General features: G+C 29.7%; 1 protein-coding gene across 9 annotated transcripts in view; it reads right to left on the bottom strand.

Moving 5' to 3' along the window:
- unc-13 overlaps window positions 1-2750 on the bottom strand; it is a 122753-nt gene extending 120003 nt beyond the window's left edge. For all 9 annotated transcript variants that reach the window (XM_035090482.1, XM_035090481.1, XM_035090487.1 and 6 more), the window contains exon 1: window positions 2327-2750. The gene's annotated coding sequence lies outside the window, so the exon portion shown is untranslated. The remainder of the gene's footprint in view (window positions 1-2326) is intronic.
- Window positions 2751-12720: the final 9970 nt, after the last annotated feature.

Genomic DNA, 12720 nt, shown 5'->3' with positions numbered 1-12720 from the left:
TCTTTATTTGTATCAAACAAATGCTGAAGAATCATTTTAATGAATTCATTTAGTCTCACCAAATAAATCCTTCTATCAGTACAGTGGATAATTTTAAAAGAGGTTCTTACCAAAAAAGAAATCAATATTTAGATTTTTATTCAATGACCTATTTTGGTTCTATGACTAAATTTTTGTTATACTCTGATCATCCAAAAAATATTGACAAAAGAATTCTTAGTCAATAAATAATACAAAATTTGAAAGCTGACAATCAATTGACTGACATGAGTTAAAATATTGCTGAATCAGGAAAACAGAAGGATATAGTGAGAGAAATACAGAAGATTCATGAGTTTAGAGAGTATGATGAAGTCGTGATAGTTCTACCCATGCAACACAGTTATGTATAAATCCATATATATATATATATATGTTCGAGGAATATATATCTTTACACATAAAAGACAACAATGAAGACATTTGTACCCTTTATACAACTCTATTCAACTTAGTCTTCAAGCCATAAACATCATCTGCTACCTCCTCAAACTCGTTCAATTTTCTCAACGTGTCTACCTTATATATGACTTGACATTTGAGATCTCAACTAATGAATTCAAATTCGCTTCAACAGCAATTTCATTTGAGACACGAATTTCGAGTTCACTTATTAAAAAAATTCTGATATTGCCTTTACTAATAGGAATGTTACGTAAAGTTATTTTTTTTCTGATGTTTAGCGTGAATGAAAGCAAATGATGAATGATAAACTTTGCCATCTGGAATTTAAATGAGACAAAAAACTTAACCAGTGCCAAAAAAAATTGGCACTGGATGAAGCCAATTGTTGGCTGATCATAGGTTTTTTATTCATCTGATAAGAACATATGGTATATTTCCTAGCGAAAAAACTGGTAAGTTTAGTGCCAAAAAGCACTTGTTGAAGAGTGTAAGTATTAACATTACTGTCCATTAAAAACCAATTTAGTCATTTTTCTGCTATAATTTAAAATCCATTCACTTTAACAAACTACTGCTGCTTTGTAGAATTTTGAACATGGATCTTCTTACTGACTTTTTTAATTCCTCTAATTGGCTTTTGAAAAAAAGAAAGAGCAAAAAATTTCTTACTTTAGGACAGGTTTTTCAAATATATTACCTCAGATCTCCACCATCATTAAATTGATTACAATAAATCCTAAATGTGCAGTCTTCACTCAACCCATTCCCTAATTTTCTATTAAATTCAGCTAAGCAGCAACCCATTTTACTGTGAGCATTCAAATTGACTCAATATTTAACATATGATTGGCAAAGTTAAGTAAACACACGTAGACAGAAATACCATAACTAAGTTTATCAATGTTGGAACCAATCTAACCTTTTTGGTTAACTGATGATGAGTTATCTCAAATGCAATCGCTATCAGTTTTTAAACTTGTAATTCAAACTCGAGTTTAGAATCTAATACCCTTCATCAAAGCCGTATATAATTTTCTCTGGAATGATAATGATTCTAATCCATCTCATCTTAGGTGTTCCAATATTCTCCATGCAAATGGTCCTGTTAAACCAAGTAAGAGTGGTTTTACATGAGACTTTCTTCATCTCTGCATCATAAAAGTCCAAGTTCGTCCCCTTGTCATATAACAAGCTTGGAACCAAGTGCCTTCAAAAAGCCATCAATGGTATGGTAGAACCATGTAAATAAAATCAGTTTATGGCTCCTTCACTCATACCTTTGACACGACTTCAGTTGAAATGCGTAAAAACGTTTTAGGGATGGACAATAGAACTCATTAACTAATGAGAGCAACTTAATCGGTGCATTTAAAGCATCAAGTATTCATACCTAATTTGGATCAGAAGTGCTTCTAGTGGCAAAATTGTTGCTTCAATGATGGTCTTGCTCAATTCTAACTAAACACCTGGATAACTACCAGCAAATTTAAGGAAAAAAAGAGAACAATATGACCCGCTTGAAAGCAAACAATAAAATGCTAACAATTCGCTTGAATTTGAAATTGGGATGAACCCCAACTTGTAGGAAATTACCCAAATCAGGTTACTAAGGGTCATATCCAATAAAATCTCCTATTGAGCATGAAAATAGTTATCTTAACAAAGTGCACCTGACTTATTATAATCCTAGATGTCGTTATAGAGGAAATAATCATTTTATCGAACTTTAGCCAAACCAAATCGAAATCTTGATGGTCGATTTGGGGAAAAGATAATTTAGCATAAACATTGCATGGAAATTATTTCGATTTATCATCACTAAAATTGAATGTATTGAAAGAAAAAAGAGAGTAGAAAGTAATTGGAATCAAATTGATCTTACCTTTGAATTTATGCACCATCACCACAATAGTCTGTCCGTCAGCAATATAATATTAAACCACTCAGTCACTTGGACACACTTGAAAACCACTTATTAGTCACGCGATCGACACTTTATCTTTTTCATTGAGCTCGAGAGAGAAATAAAAAATAGAATAATCAGGTACAACCACACACATTAACATTAAACACATTAATCATCATCACTTTAATTAATTAATGAATAAATGAATTTTTTATTTAATTACTGAATTTCACTTGAAGAAATGGATTTTTCTAGGCCACTTCCACTGACTTTTACCACTTCGTTGTTTACATTTAGTAACGATGAGATCATTATTTATTTACCCAATAAAATTAATTATTTATTTATTTATATTTTATTTATATTTTTAATCACAGAAAAACACCTATTATAGCTTTGTATTTTTATTCTCTCGTCTCATCATTTTTTCTAATAATTGACAATAAATCGATTGGTCGTTAAAAGTCTCTCTCTCTTTCTATCTTAAAACGTCCGACTATTTTTTCATTTGTTCAAAATTTTTTTATTATTTTCCACACGAAAAAATGTCATATTATAGATATCTTGTGTATTTTAACATTCAACAATGATTATACACAATAGCTTGTTTTATTATGCAGTAATAATTATTATTATTATGAAACATGTAATGTATTAGTAAATTTAATTAATATTGATATCTTTTTTTTCTTTTATTATTATTTAAGTCCAATATGGATTCGTTTTTTTTTAATACCTTCACGGTAATTTTTTTATTGTTTATTCTATCTACTTATTTCCCACGAGTTGATTTGCTAAAAAAAGAAGTTTATTTTTAGAAAAAAATCTGTTAATTAACAAATGAATTAAATACTTATAAAAAGTGATGAAATCATTGATTAAATAATGCTTTAATAATTAATTCAGCATTTTTTTATTTAGAGCATAAATATTTTAATCAAATTCAACGATGTTATTAACGTTGTGGATGTTAATGTAATAATAGTAATTAATATTCTTTGATAAAATTTCTCAAAAGATAAAAAAAAAAAGGCCGACTTTGCATTCAGTGTAGTTCATTTGATAAAACGCCTCAAGGCAATGCAATTATTTTAATCTCCTCCAGTCATCAAAAACATGTTGCTTGAAAATATTTCCTTTTTTTTTAGTGTTCTGATTTTTTAATGACGTTGGAATAATATTTACATTCGGAAAAAAATCGTAAAATATTTCTTTACTATACAATGAATCATGTTCACCCTAGAGAATGACTAGGGATTTTTTTGAAATCAAAAATCAAAAGTTGGTCATCGGGAAAAATTACTTTAAATACTTTTGAATTAAAAGGGGAATTTTTGATAAGTTTTACCTCACGGTATCTCTGGAGGAGATTATTTGGAATATTCCTTTTTACATTAAAATTTTAAAAAGTTTTGTTTGAAAAAAAATTGATAAAATTTGATAATTTTTTCGGAAAATTTAAGAATAACATGTTCACTTGCATCAATTATCAACGCCAAAAAACGGTAATATTTTAATTGTTTTTCAGGATGATCTAGTATTCTAATTCTTGTATTGAAGCCGCTATGTTTGGAGTAAAAATGATAATTGCGATGGATTTGAACAATATATCATTAAAATTCAACTGCTGTATTCAAAATTTAAATATTCATCACACCAAAATTTTTACATTACTCTAGTCTATCAGAATATCACGATTGGTCATTTTTGTCATGACATTGGGGCAGTGTTAAGGTAATACTACCTGTTTTAGAATTTACGTTCAGAATTTAATAAGACTTGGCATATTGGTACATAATAACATCATAATTGATCAGTTAAATTTTTGAAAGCCTACAGAGAACTGAAAAAAAAATCAATCTTTAAAAATTTTTGCCTTCACTATTGATCCTTTCGGGAAATCATAGACTTTATTTTGTTTCATAAAACTGGACGTTCAGACTTCTACGATAGTGGTGTCATGACTGTACTATAAGAATACTTCAGAATTTAGACTGTGGAATTTTTTTTTCAGTTTTTTCCATTATTGGGCCTTCAAAAATTCTACTGATCAATTATGAATGTTACAATGTCCCAATATGCCAAGTTTCATTAAATTCTGAACGTGAATTCTAAAACGAGTAGTACTACCGTAATCAACCATGACCCACTGTTGGCTTAGAAATGACCAGTCGTGGTCTCCTTTGAGAATTTTAGAGTCATTTAAGACGTGAACTTGACGCAAAGTTTTACTGACATTGAAGATCTCAACTGTAGATATTCAAAAATAGTTAAACTAAACTTTAATAATAAATTTGATAATTATTATCAATATATATTGTTAGATAACGACATTTCATTTTACCCTAAATCGAATTTTTATCTAAAGAAGATTACTAAGTACACCCGTCGGCAGAGTTTCAGTAGCTCATGTCTTTCAATTTTATGAATCCGCCCTCTCATATCGCGTATCCCGTCCATTAGATGAATTTTTATTTTATGTATACTAGCGATAAGTTTGCACACAAGTTAACCAAGTAACAATAACATGAAGATTTATTGTCGCAGAAATTGATAAATAAATGTGTTAGCAAATAAACACGAAATGAGCAGAGAAAAACAAGGTTGAAAAATATACTTGGATAGCTTTAATGATCATTCCTTAAATAATTTTATTGGTTCAGGAAATAAGAAGAGAAAAAAAAAACGATGTGAAAGGTAATAGAATTCTCTAATAGAATAAAATATTGCAAAATTGCTGGTAGAAATGTTATATGGATACCGCTTTAATGATGTAATTTCTTGAGGGATTTTGATGACTCCTTCCATAAGAAAAGAATTGAAACGTAAAAATAACTCAATGAAAAAATTTTTTATAACAAAATGTAAAAAAAACCTTAAATTCAAGTTTATAAAAGGGTTAAAATTTTACAACGTAATAACTTGAATGTAGCTGGGTATCAAAAACAAGAATTTGTTCGAAAATGTGAGAATATTGATTGGGATGAAGGGTAAATTTTCCCCTCATAAGCAGAGGTGGAAAATCTTAGTTCTTGAGAATTAGTGTAGATTTTATGGTTTTAATAAAAGTAAATAAAAGAGGCTCTAAGTCTTCATTCAGAGCCTGAATTGATTTTTTTCTTTTAGCTCCCAGAAAATTGAAGTTTGCCCACCTCTGATATAGGTGAAATAAAATTTACCCTACAGCAGAGGAAAAAATTGAGATTAAACCAAATCTGAGGTTTCATATTTTCGTTCTTTTCTTGTAATTTATGGAATCTACCTTTTTGAAAAGAGACAACTAATGAGAATAGGACTCCAACTCCAGTGTGTTTTACTACTTGAGTTATCCTTACTTAGAAGCAAAATTAACTCATTCTGACTGATATAAAGAGTGACAGTCTCAGAGGAGATTACGAGAGGCATCGGTATTTTTTTGATGGTTGAAAAGTTGCTAGATTTTTTATGAAAAAATTGGTATTGACCATCTTGTCATTTAACAAATAAATAAATAAAACCTTCAATTATTCAATACAATAATGACAACAATTTCACTGTAATCACATTAAGAACTAATAAAGCTACAAGGAGAGAATTTCTTCCCTAAATGTAAGTGCAAAAAGTAACAAGTCCATATTTCGAATTTTAAAAGTAAAAATATTTCTATTCGATAATCAATTTTGAGTTCATTCAAGTTAACTTGATACTTCAAAGATATCTTAGTAAAATAATTACTTACGCCAACCCAAAATTCACTGTTGAACAGATATATTTTTACTTCTAAATTTCGAAATATGCACTTGTCATTTTTACGCTTACGTTCAGTGAAAAAATTCTCTCTGTGCAGAAGACATGACATGTCTATCAATATTAAAGTATCATGTCAGTCCGTAAGTCCGTGCGTATTTAGTACATGTGAAGAACAAAAAAAGAAAACTCAAATATATTTATTCAATTAATTATGTATTGGCAATTATTATTTACAACTAACTGCCATCTGTTTGGTAATTTGTATAGTTCTTTCTTGTGAAAATGTTCCGGTTTGGAGTCGAAATACTTCAATACATATGGACTAACTTGATAATATAAAATTCAATTGGATAAATGTAAAAATTTTTTAGCAATCTTTTATATCAAGTTTTGAAATAAACAATGGATTGTGAAGTATAAATATTTTATTAAATTTTTTAAAACCATAATTACATTAAATCTTTAATTTCCTAGAGATAGTATTTGATTTAGGTAATTTTGATACTTTAAAGTGCATAATTTATCTAGTGCTATGTGAATAAATGATTCTTTTGATGTAGCTTATATTTTATTGATTAAAGAACTTATTCGAGAAAAGTGAAAAAGAATATTAAAAAAATTTTATTCAAGTTATTTGATAAACTTATATTCCCTTTAACAACACATGTTTACAGCACTTTGGCGACAAAATTCATCATAATAAAAATGAAAAAGTGTTTTTATTTTATAGAGATAGAAATTTCCGATTTCAAATACTACAATCAAAAGAGTATTCATCATAAAAAACACCAAAAATAAACAAAAAAAAATCTTCTTTATCGACAATTTTACAAACTGAGTTGTTATTGAAAAGAAACAAAAATTTTTTTCAATGCAAATGAGCTTTGCAAATATTCGCAATTTGATAATAAACTTTGAACGATGAAAATTCATGTCAATTACTAAACAGTGGTCAAGCGAAAACCGCACAAAATGCTATCAATTGTCAATGGAAGCGTGAACATGAGCTCTGTCTGCGTCATAACCCCCATCGTGAATTTATATCGAACTAGACGATTCCACTGTTGCAAAAGTTCTATCTCAATTTAGCCAGAGCACTGTGGTATATATAAGTCCATAGGGAGTCAATCCTCATGGGTAATTGACGCTATCAATGAATTTCAAGATAGACCGGGATAATTTCAAGATTTAGATAGGAAACTTTTGAAGCAGATAAGAATTTTTACTTTACTTCTTTTATTATCAGTTTAATCGGAGCTTCTCATCATCTTTTTTTCTTCTTTATTACTATTCACCACCCGTTTTGCCGAAATTTCATTGTACTGAATTTATTGAACCCAAATACTTCTTTGTTACAAGAATCTAATTGTTACAGTGCACGAGAATTTTTTATTTTTCGTTCACTTTGAATTAAAGAGGAACTATTATGCTCTAGAAATATTACTACCTTTAGAAATTAATGATTAGCTTTGTTAACAACGTTTAAAATTTACTTTCCAAAAAAAATTTTTTAAAGATGTGAGTATTACGAAATTAATTACTTAGAAGCTGAATTTTTTTTAGAGAACAAAAATTGTTGGAAGCTATGCAGAATTATCTAGACGAAAGATTTAGCAGCAGACAGTATAAATAATCATTGCGTATTAATATTGGATCTGAAGTAAAACAATCCTGATTCACAATTCGGCAATTTCGATTCTTCATTGGAAATTTAATTCGAAAGTATGTAAAAAATTCAAATAAAAACTGTTCTAGAGTAATTTCCAAAGTATTGAATGTTGATAAAAGAATAGCCTAGCCTTTGTTCCTAGAAAGGGATCATCCTCCTACACATCCTTACAATCATACATATGACAGAAGAGAGTTCCATTATCAAGAACTCGTTCATATTTACAATGTTGATTAAATTCATTAATCACGAAATTACGAATAGCACAAAAGTAATAACAATACCTTAATTGTGATAAATGTTGAAATGAATGCGGGAGAGTACGCAGAATCTACGGAAAATTTCTACCGAATAATTTATTTAGTGTTAATGCATTGTGACATAGTTTTGAGCAATTGAACTGGTCAGTAAAAACTTAGTGTTCTAGTATACGTAGACATATACTACAATACAAAAATACACACATGTATGTAATTGAGAAAATTGTGCTTGAAAAAATAAATATAATTTGTACTCCAATGGAAGACATTTTTTTTCTGGGAACGAATAACTTTCTACTTACTTCCATACTTGATAAACGAATGAGCAAGTGTTTACTACAGAGACTTCCAATTAATTTTTATCAACTAAAAATTGCAAAAAGAATTAATAAAATTTATCAAAGATCTACTGATAAAGTGAAATAATCATAAATGCACGGATACAAATTCTAATTTATAAACTAATATTTTTTAATCATTTAATGAGTCAAAATTGTTTGAAGCCTAATAATATATCAAAAATCATTATCAATAAGTTTAGTCTATCTTAGATGACTCAATCATTCGAAAACACTTGTAATAACCTGCCTTTCGTCAATAAAAGTTGTTTTACTATCGAATTCTCCTCGTCTCGACTAGAGTAAATAACTAAATTATAGTCGATATCTAAATGGATATAAATATGCCCATTGTACATTTTAAGGACAAGGGGTTGGAGTTCCCCTAAAATTAATGAATGTCTGTACTCAGAAAAAAAAAATAACCCTACGAATACAACATACCAGTTCCCCGAATCTACAGTCCGTTCATTTTTAATGATAATTAATCAAATGTTAATTATACGTTCACTACATCACGAACGTGTCCTTAAATAAAACATCAGATATAAAAGAGGCGTGTCAATTTATACATTGGACAAATTGTTAGTTCGACGTTTATTCTCGATATAATATTTAAATCATTAAAAAATACGGCATATCTCGAAATTATCCTTAGAAAACATTTCTCCTAAATTTATTTGGATATTTATACTCATAAAATATTTAAAGAGTGTAATACTTTCACATCAACGACAGAGATGCTTCTAAATAATTTTTGAGTCTGGTATCATACAAATTTGTCTTCTACTGCGAGGAGGCTTACACATTTGTTAATAATATGAATTAATTGGAGATAGAAAACCGCAGCTTGGTGCGAACAGTCGGTTTAGTACACCGATACGTGATTTGTATTAATACTTTCCATATTTTTAACTTTCCAGGGAAGTTATAGGAATGGATTCGCATTTGCAAATCCCAAATTTTGACAAATCTTCTGGTTTTAAGATCGTCAGAGTCGAATACAATAGTTTTTAAGTAGGCGTGTGTGTGTACGTGTGTTCAGAATTATTTTTCGTTTCGATTATCTCAAGAACAAAGAATAATATCAACGTAGGACTAATTGCATTCGATGCACAAATACACAATTTAGAACTGATTAGATTTTCAGCAAAATTGATCAAGCCATTTTTTATGCAGAATCAAAAAACTGAAAGACATGGTAAACTAGCTAAATCTTATCATTTTTTCCACTGGGAAGTTACTCAGACCACTGAAGATCACTGATATTTTATATTAAATCCTTCGTTGGTTCAGATATGTTCCAATTTGTTTCTATTCGAATTCAGATTAATATCTTTAAAATTTCTCGTCAACATATTTTTAATTACAATCAGTAAATTTTATTTTGTCATTGAAAAATGAAATTTCGTGAAAACATTTATGTCAAAAATTCCTCATCATATTTTTTGTAATTAATGATGAAAATAATGATGTATTCTTTAAGTAAAAGAAAAACTATTGTAAAATTACTAAGTGAGAATACATTCATGAGCGAGAATTACAACAGTGACTAGTGTTTAATTTACTTATAGCAAGAATAACTTTACTACCAACGAATAATTATTTCATCTTCTTCGTTCATTTATTGATCACAGTAAAACTTATCCAGCAAGATAAAGATTTCTATGATGTAGCATATTAAATTTTACTTTTTCTTTGCAGTGTACCACGATTACCTGGCACGAAAGGGATTTTTTCCTCAATCCTTCTTTCTCTGTAGCAATTCCTAAATGCCAAAGGCTCGCCGCTTCACTAGGAAGCAAGGTTAGTCCTGTTGTCTAACAAAAAAGCACAATGGACTTATTTTCGATTTAACATCGTGCCAATGTCAGCTAACCATGGTCTAATATTGGGCCAGGAATGGACCAGTCTTGATTCCTGCCAGGTATTTTAAAATCCAACAAAAGGAAAAAAGCAAAACTCTTTTATTTCTTATTCTCAGCAGAAAACAAGGCTCGCCCATTCTTGACCCAACACTGTACCAATCACAGCCAATTATGGCTTAATGTTGGACCGGAAATGGACCTGTTGTGCTTCTTGTTAGAGATCCTTTATCATTGAGTGAGTATTTATCCAGCAACGAATTTTTTTTTAAATTCAACGTAAAGATAAGACGACGAGCAAACAGGTAAAAAGCTACAAAGAGATCGCCTTTAAAGTCCTCACGGTTGCCCAGGCAACCTTCGAAAAAATCAAACTCGCTAAAATATTTCTCTGTGTCTGGATTCTATTCTTGTATAGTTTCGACATCCGCTTCTCTAATATACCAAGTCTTCTCTGTCTTTCTAGCTAGTCAACCTCTTGTAGACCCTTTTCGATAGAATTTCACCCGAATCTCCAGAAGGAAATCGATTAAACTGATGTACTAGAAGTAATTCTACTTGACGAATCGCCATCCAAATGCTGCCACATTTGAAAAACAAATTCTTTCCTATTTTCTTTAAATACTTCCTTTTCCTACCGTTACTTCAGGATTCCTCAAATATACTTTGTATTATCGGAAGTGTAAGTTATCGAACGTTTGGACATTTTCTCACTTATCCAATCTCTCTTTTCTTCCTTCAATATACTCATGGCTGGGCAAGCATCACTTATTGCAAAACATCTTCTGAAGAGAATCCGTCGACCATAAAGTGGAAAATAACAACACCCTAAACTTATACGATTATTTCTTATACCCTCGTCTATACTTGATCATTCAACTCTCTATTTTATTCATTTATTTTATTATTTATCGATTTTCTTGAAATTTATTTTCCCCAACCGTTTGAAAACACGTTAAACAAATTTTCCGGTTTTTCTTTTTCAATAAAATGCAGTGAAATTATCAAAGGTCAAAAAATTTTTCATGATTTCATCAACACTTTTTTAAGTATCTTTAATTATTAAAATTTTTATTGGATAAAAACGAGATAAAAACCTAAAAATAATAATTCGCTCACACAATCAACTTTGTTTTGAATAGAAATAAAAAAAAATGGAATTCAATCACTGTCAATTTTCATTTGAAAAAAGTTAATTATTATCCTTTAGATTTATACGTTTCTTTATTTTTCCATATACACCACAAATGAATCACTGAGTAATCCGTATTTTTGTATCCATCATACAATCTTCGATATTGAAGCATCTCCAACCTCTTTATTTCAAATAATACCAACATAAAAAACCAACTATTTACTTTTCAAAAAAACTTTGCATTCTATGTATTCAATGAATTTGTTATCGAAACAATAAATAACTAATCACAACAATTAATTTTGAATAATTATCAATATTAATCACTACTATTTAAGTCACCAACAAAACCAGTAATTTCGATATAACGACGGAAAAAAAAGTTAAAGTTATGAATTCGAAGCGAGTGAGATTAAACAGTTTTGAAACCGAGAAAAACAAGGCCGTAGAGGCCACACGGCTCTCACTACTGCCGGCTACCACAACGTGTAGCCTCGCTACTGAATGCGTCCCTCCCTCCTATTCAAGTTTCTACTACCCCTTCGGTGCGTTTGACCTCCCATTCTTCTCCCACTCTATTTGTCCTTGGTGCGCATGCGCCATCATTGCCAGGTACGTAACTTCAATAGGTGCAATAACACACCCTCCCAGACAGACAAATCAACAGGAAAAACTTGAGAATTATCAATGAATACTACTTTCATTATTCAATTGGATCTATTTGGTACCTCATATGAAAGGTACTTTTGATGAATTTTTTTGGGACTCATGAGTCTAATTGAAGTTTGACTTCCAAAAAAGTTCTCAGTGATGTCATCAAAATGATTCAAGATGATTAATGGCTAATTGTTGAAAGTTTTGTCGTTGATAATTTTTAATTAACTATATTTTAATGGAGTAAATATAATGACATGTCTGAGATAAGCTTAATTTTTGAAGCTCTTGAGAAAGCTCAGTTGATCAGTGATCAATCAATAAGATACCTACTATCGGATATTAATTTTCTAAGTGAAATTATAACACGGTCATTCAACCTTACTTGAAAATAAACCAGTGAAAATATGACTTATTCATATTTAGATTGAATTCATTCCTATATATATGTATATGGCTGTGAATAATAAAGATTAAAAAAGGTGGGAAGCTTTTTGAAAGGCTTTTAGGATTTTTTTTTTAACCAAAAGAACAAGAAGAGGGCGGTAAAAATGTAATTTGAGGTTAGCTCAGCTTCACAATAAATAAAAAAAACCGAAATTTATCTTGGAAATATATACCACAAGACTGAATAGTGAACCAATAAATCGATAATCAATTAGTAATAAAATCTTATAACTGAAAAATAACAAAAAGTGAGGTTAGAAATGGAGAAAAGTT

The sequence above is a fragment of the Chelonus insularis genome, unplaced genomic scaffold (assembly GCF_013357705.1).
Source record: "Chelonus insularis isolate UGA/USDA-ARS -01 unplaced genomic scaffold, ASM1335770v1 contig_77_pilon, whole genome shotgun sequence".
Taxonomy (NCBI): domain Eukaryota; kingdom Metazoa; phylum Arthropoda; class Insecta; order Hymenoptera; family Braconidae; genus Chelonus; species Chelonus insularis.
The sequence above is the reverse complement of the archived record's forward strand: the minus strand, read 5'-3'. Positions and strand labels throughout refer to the sequence as shown.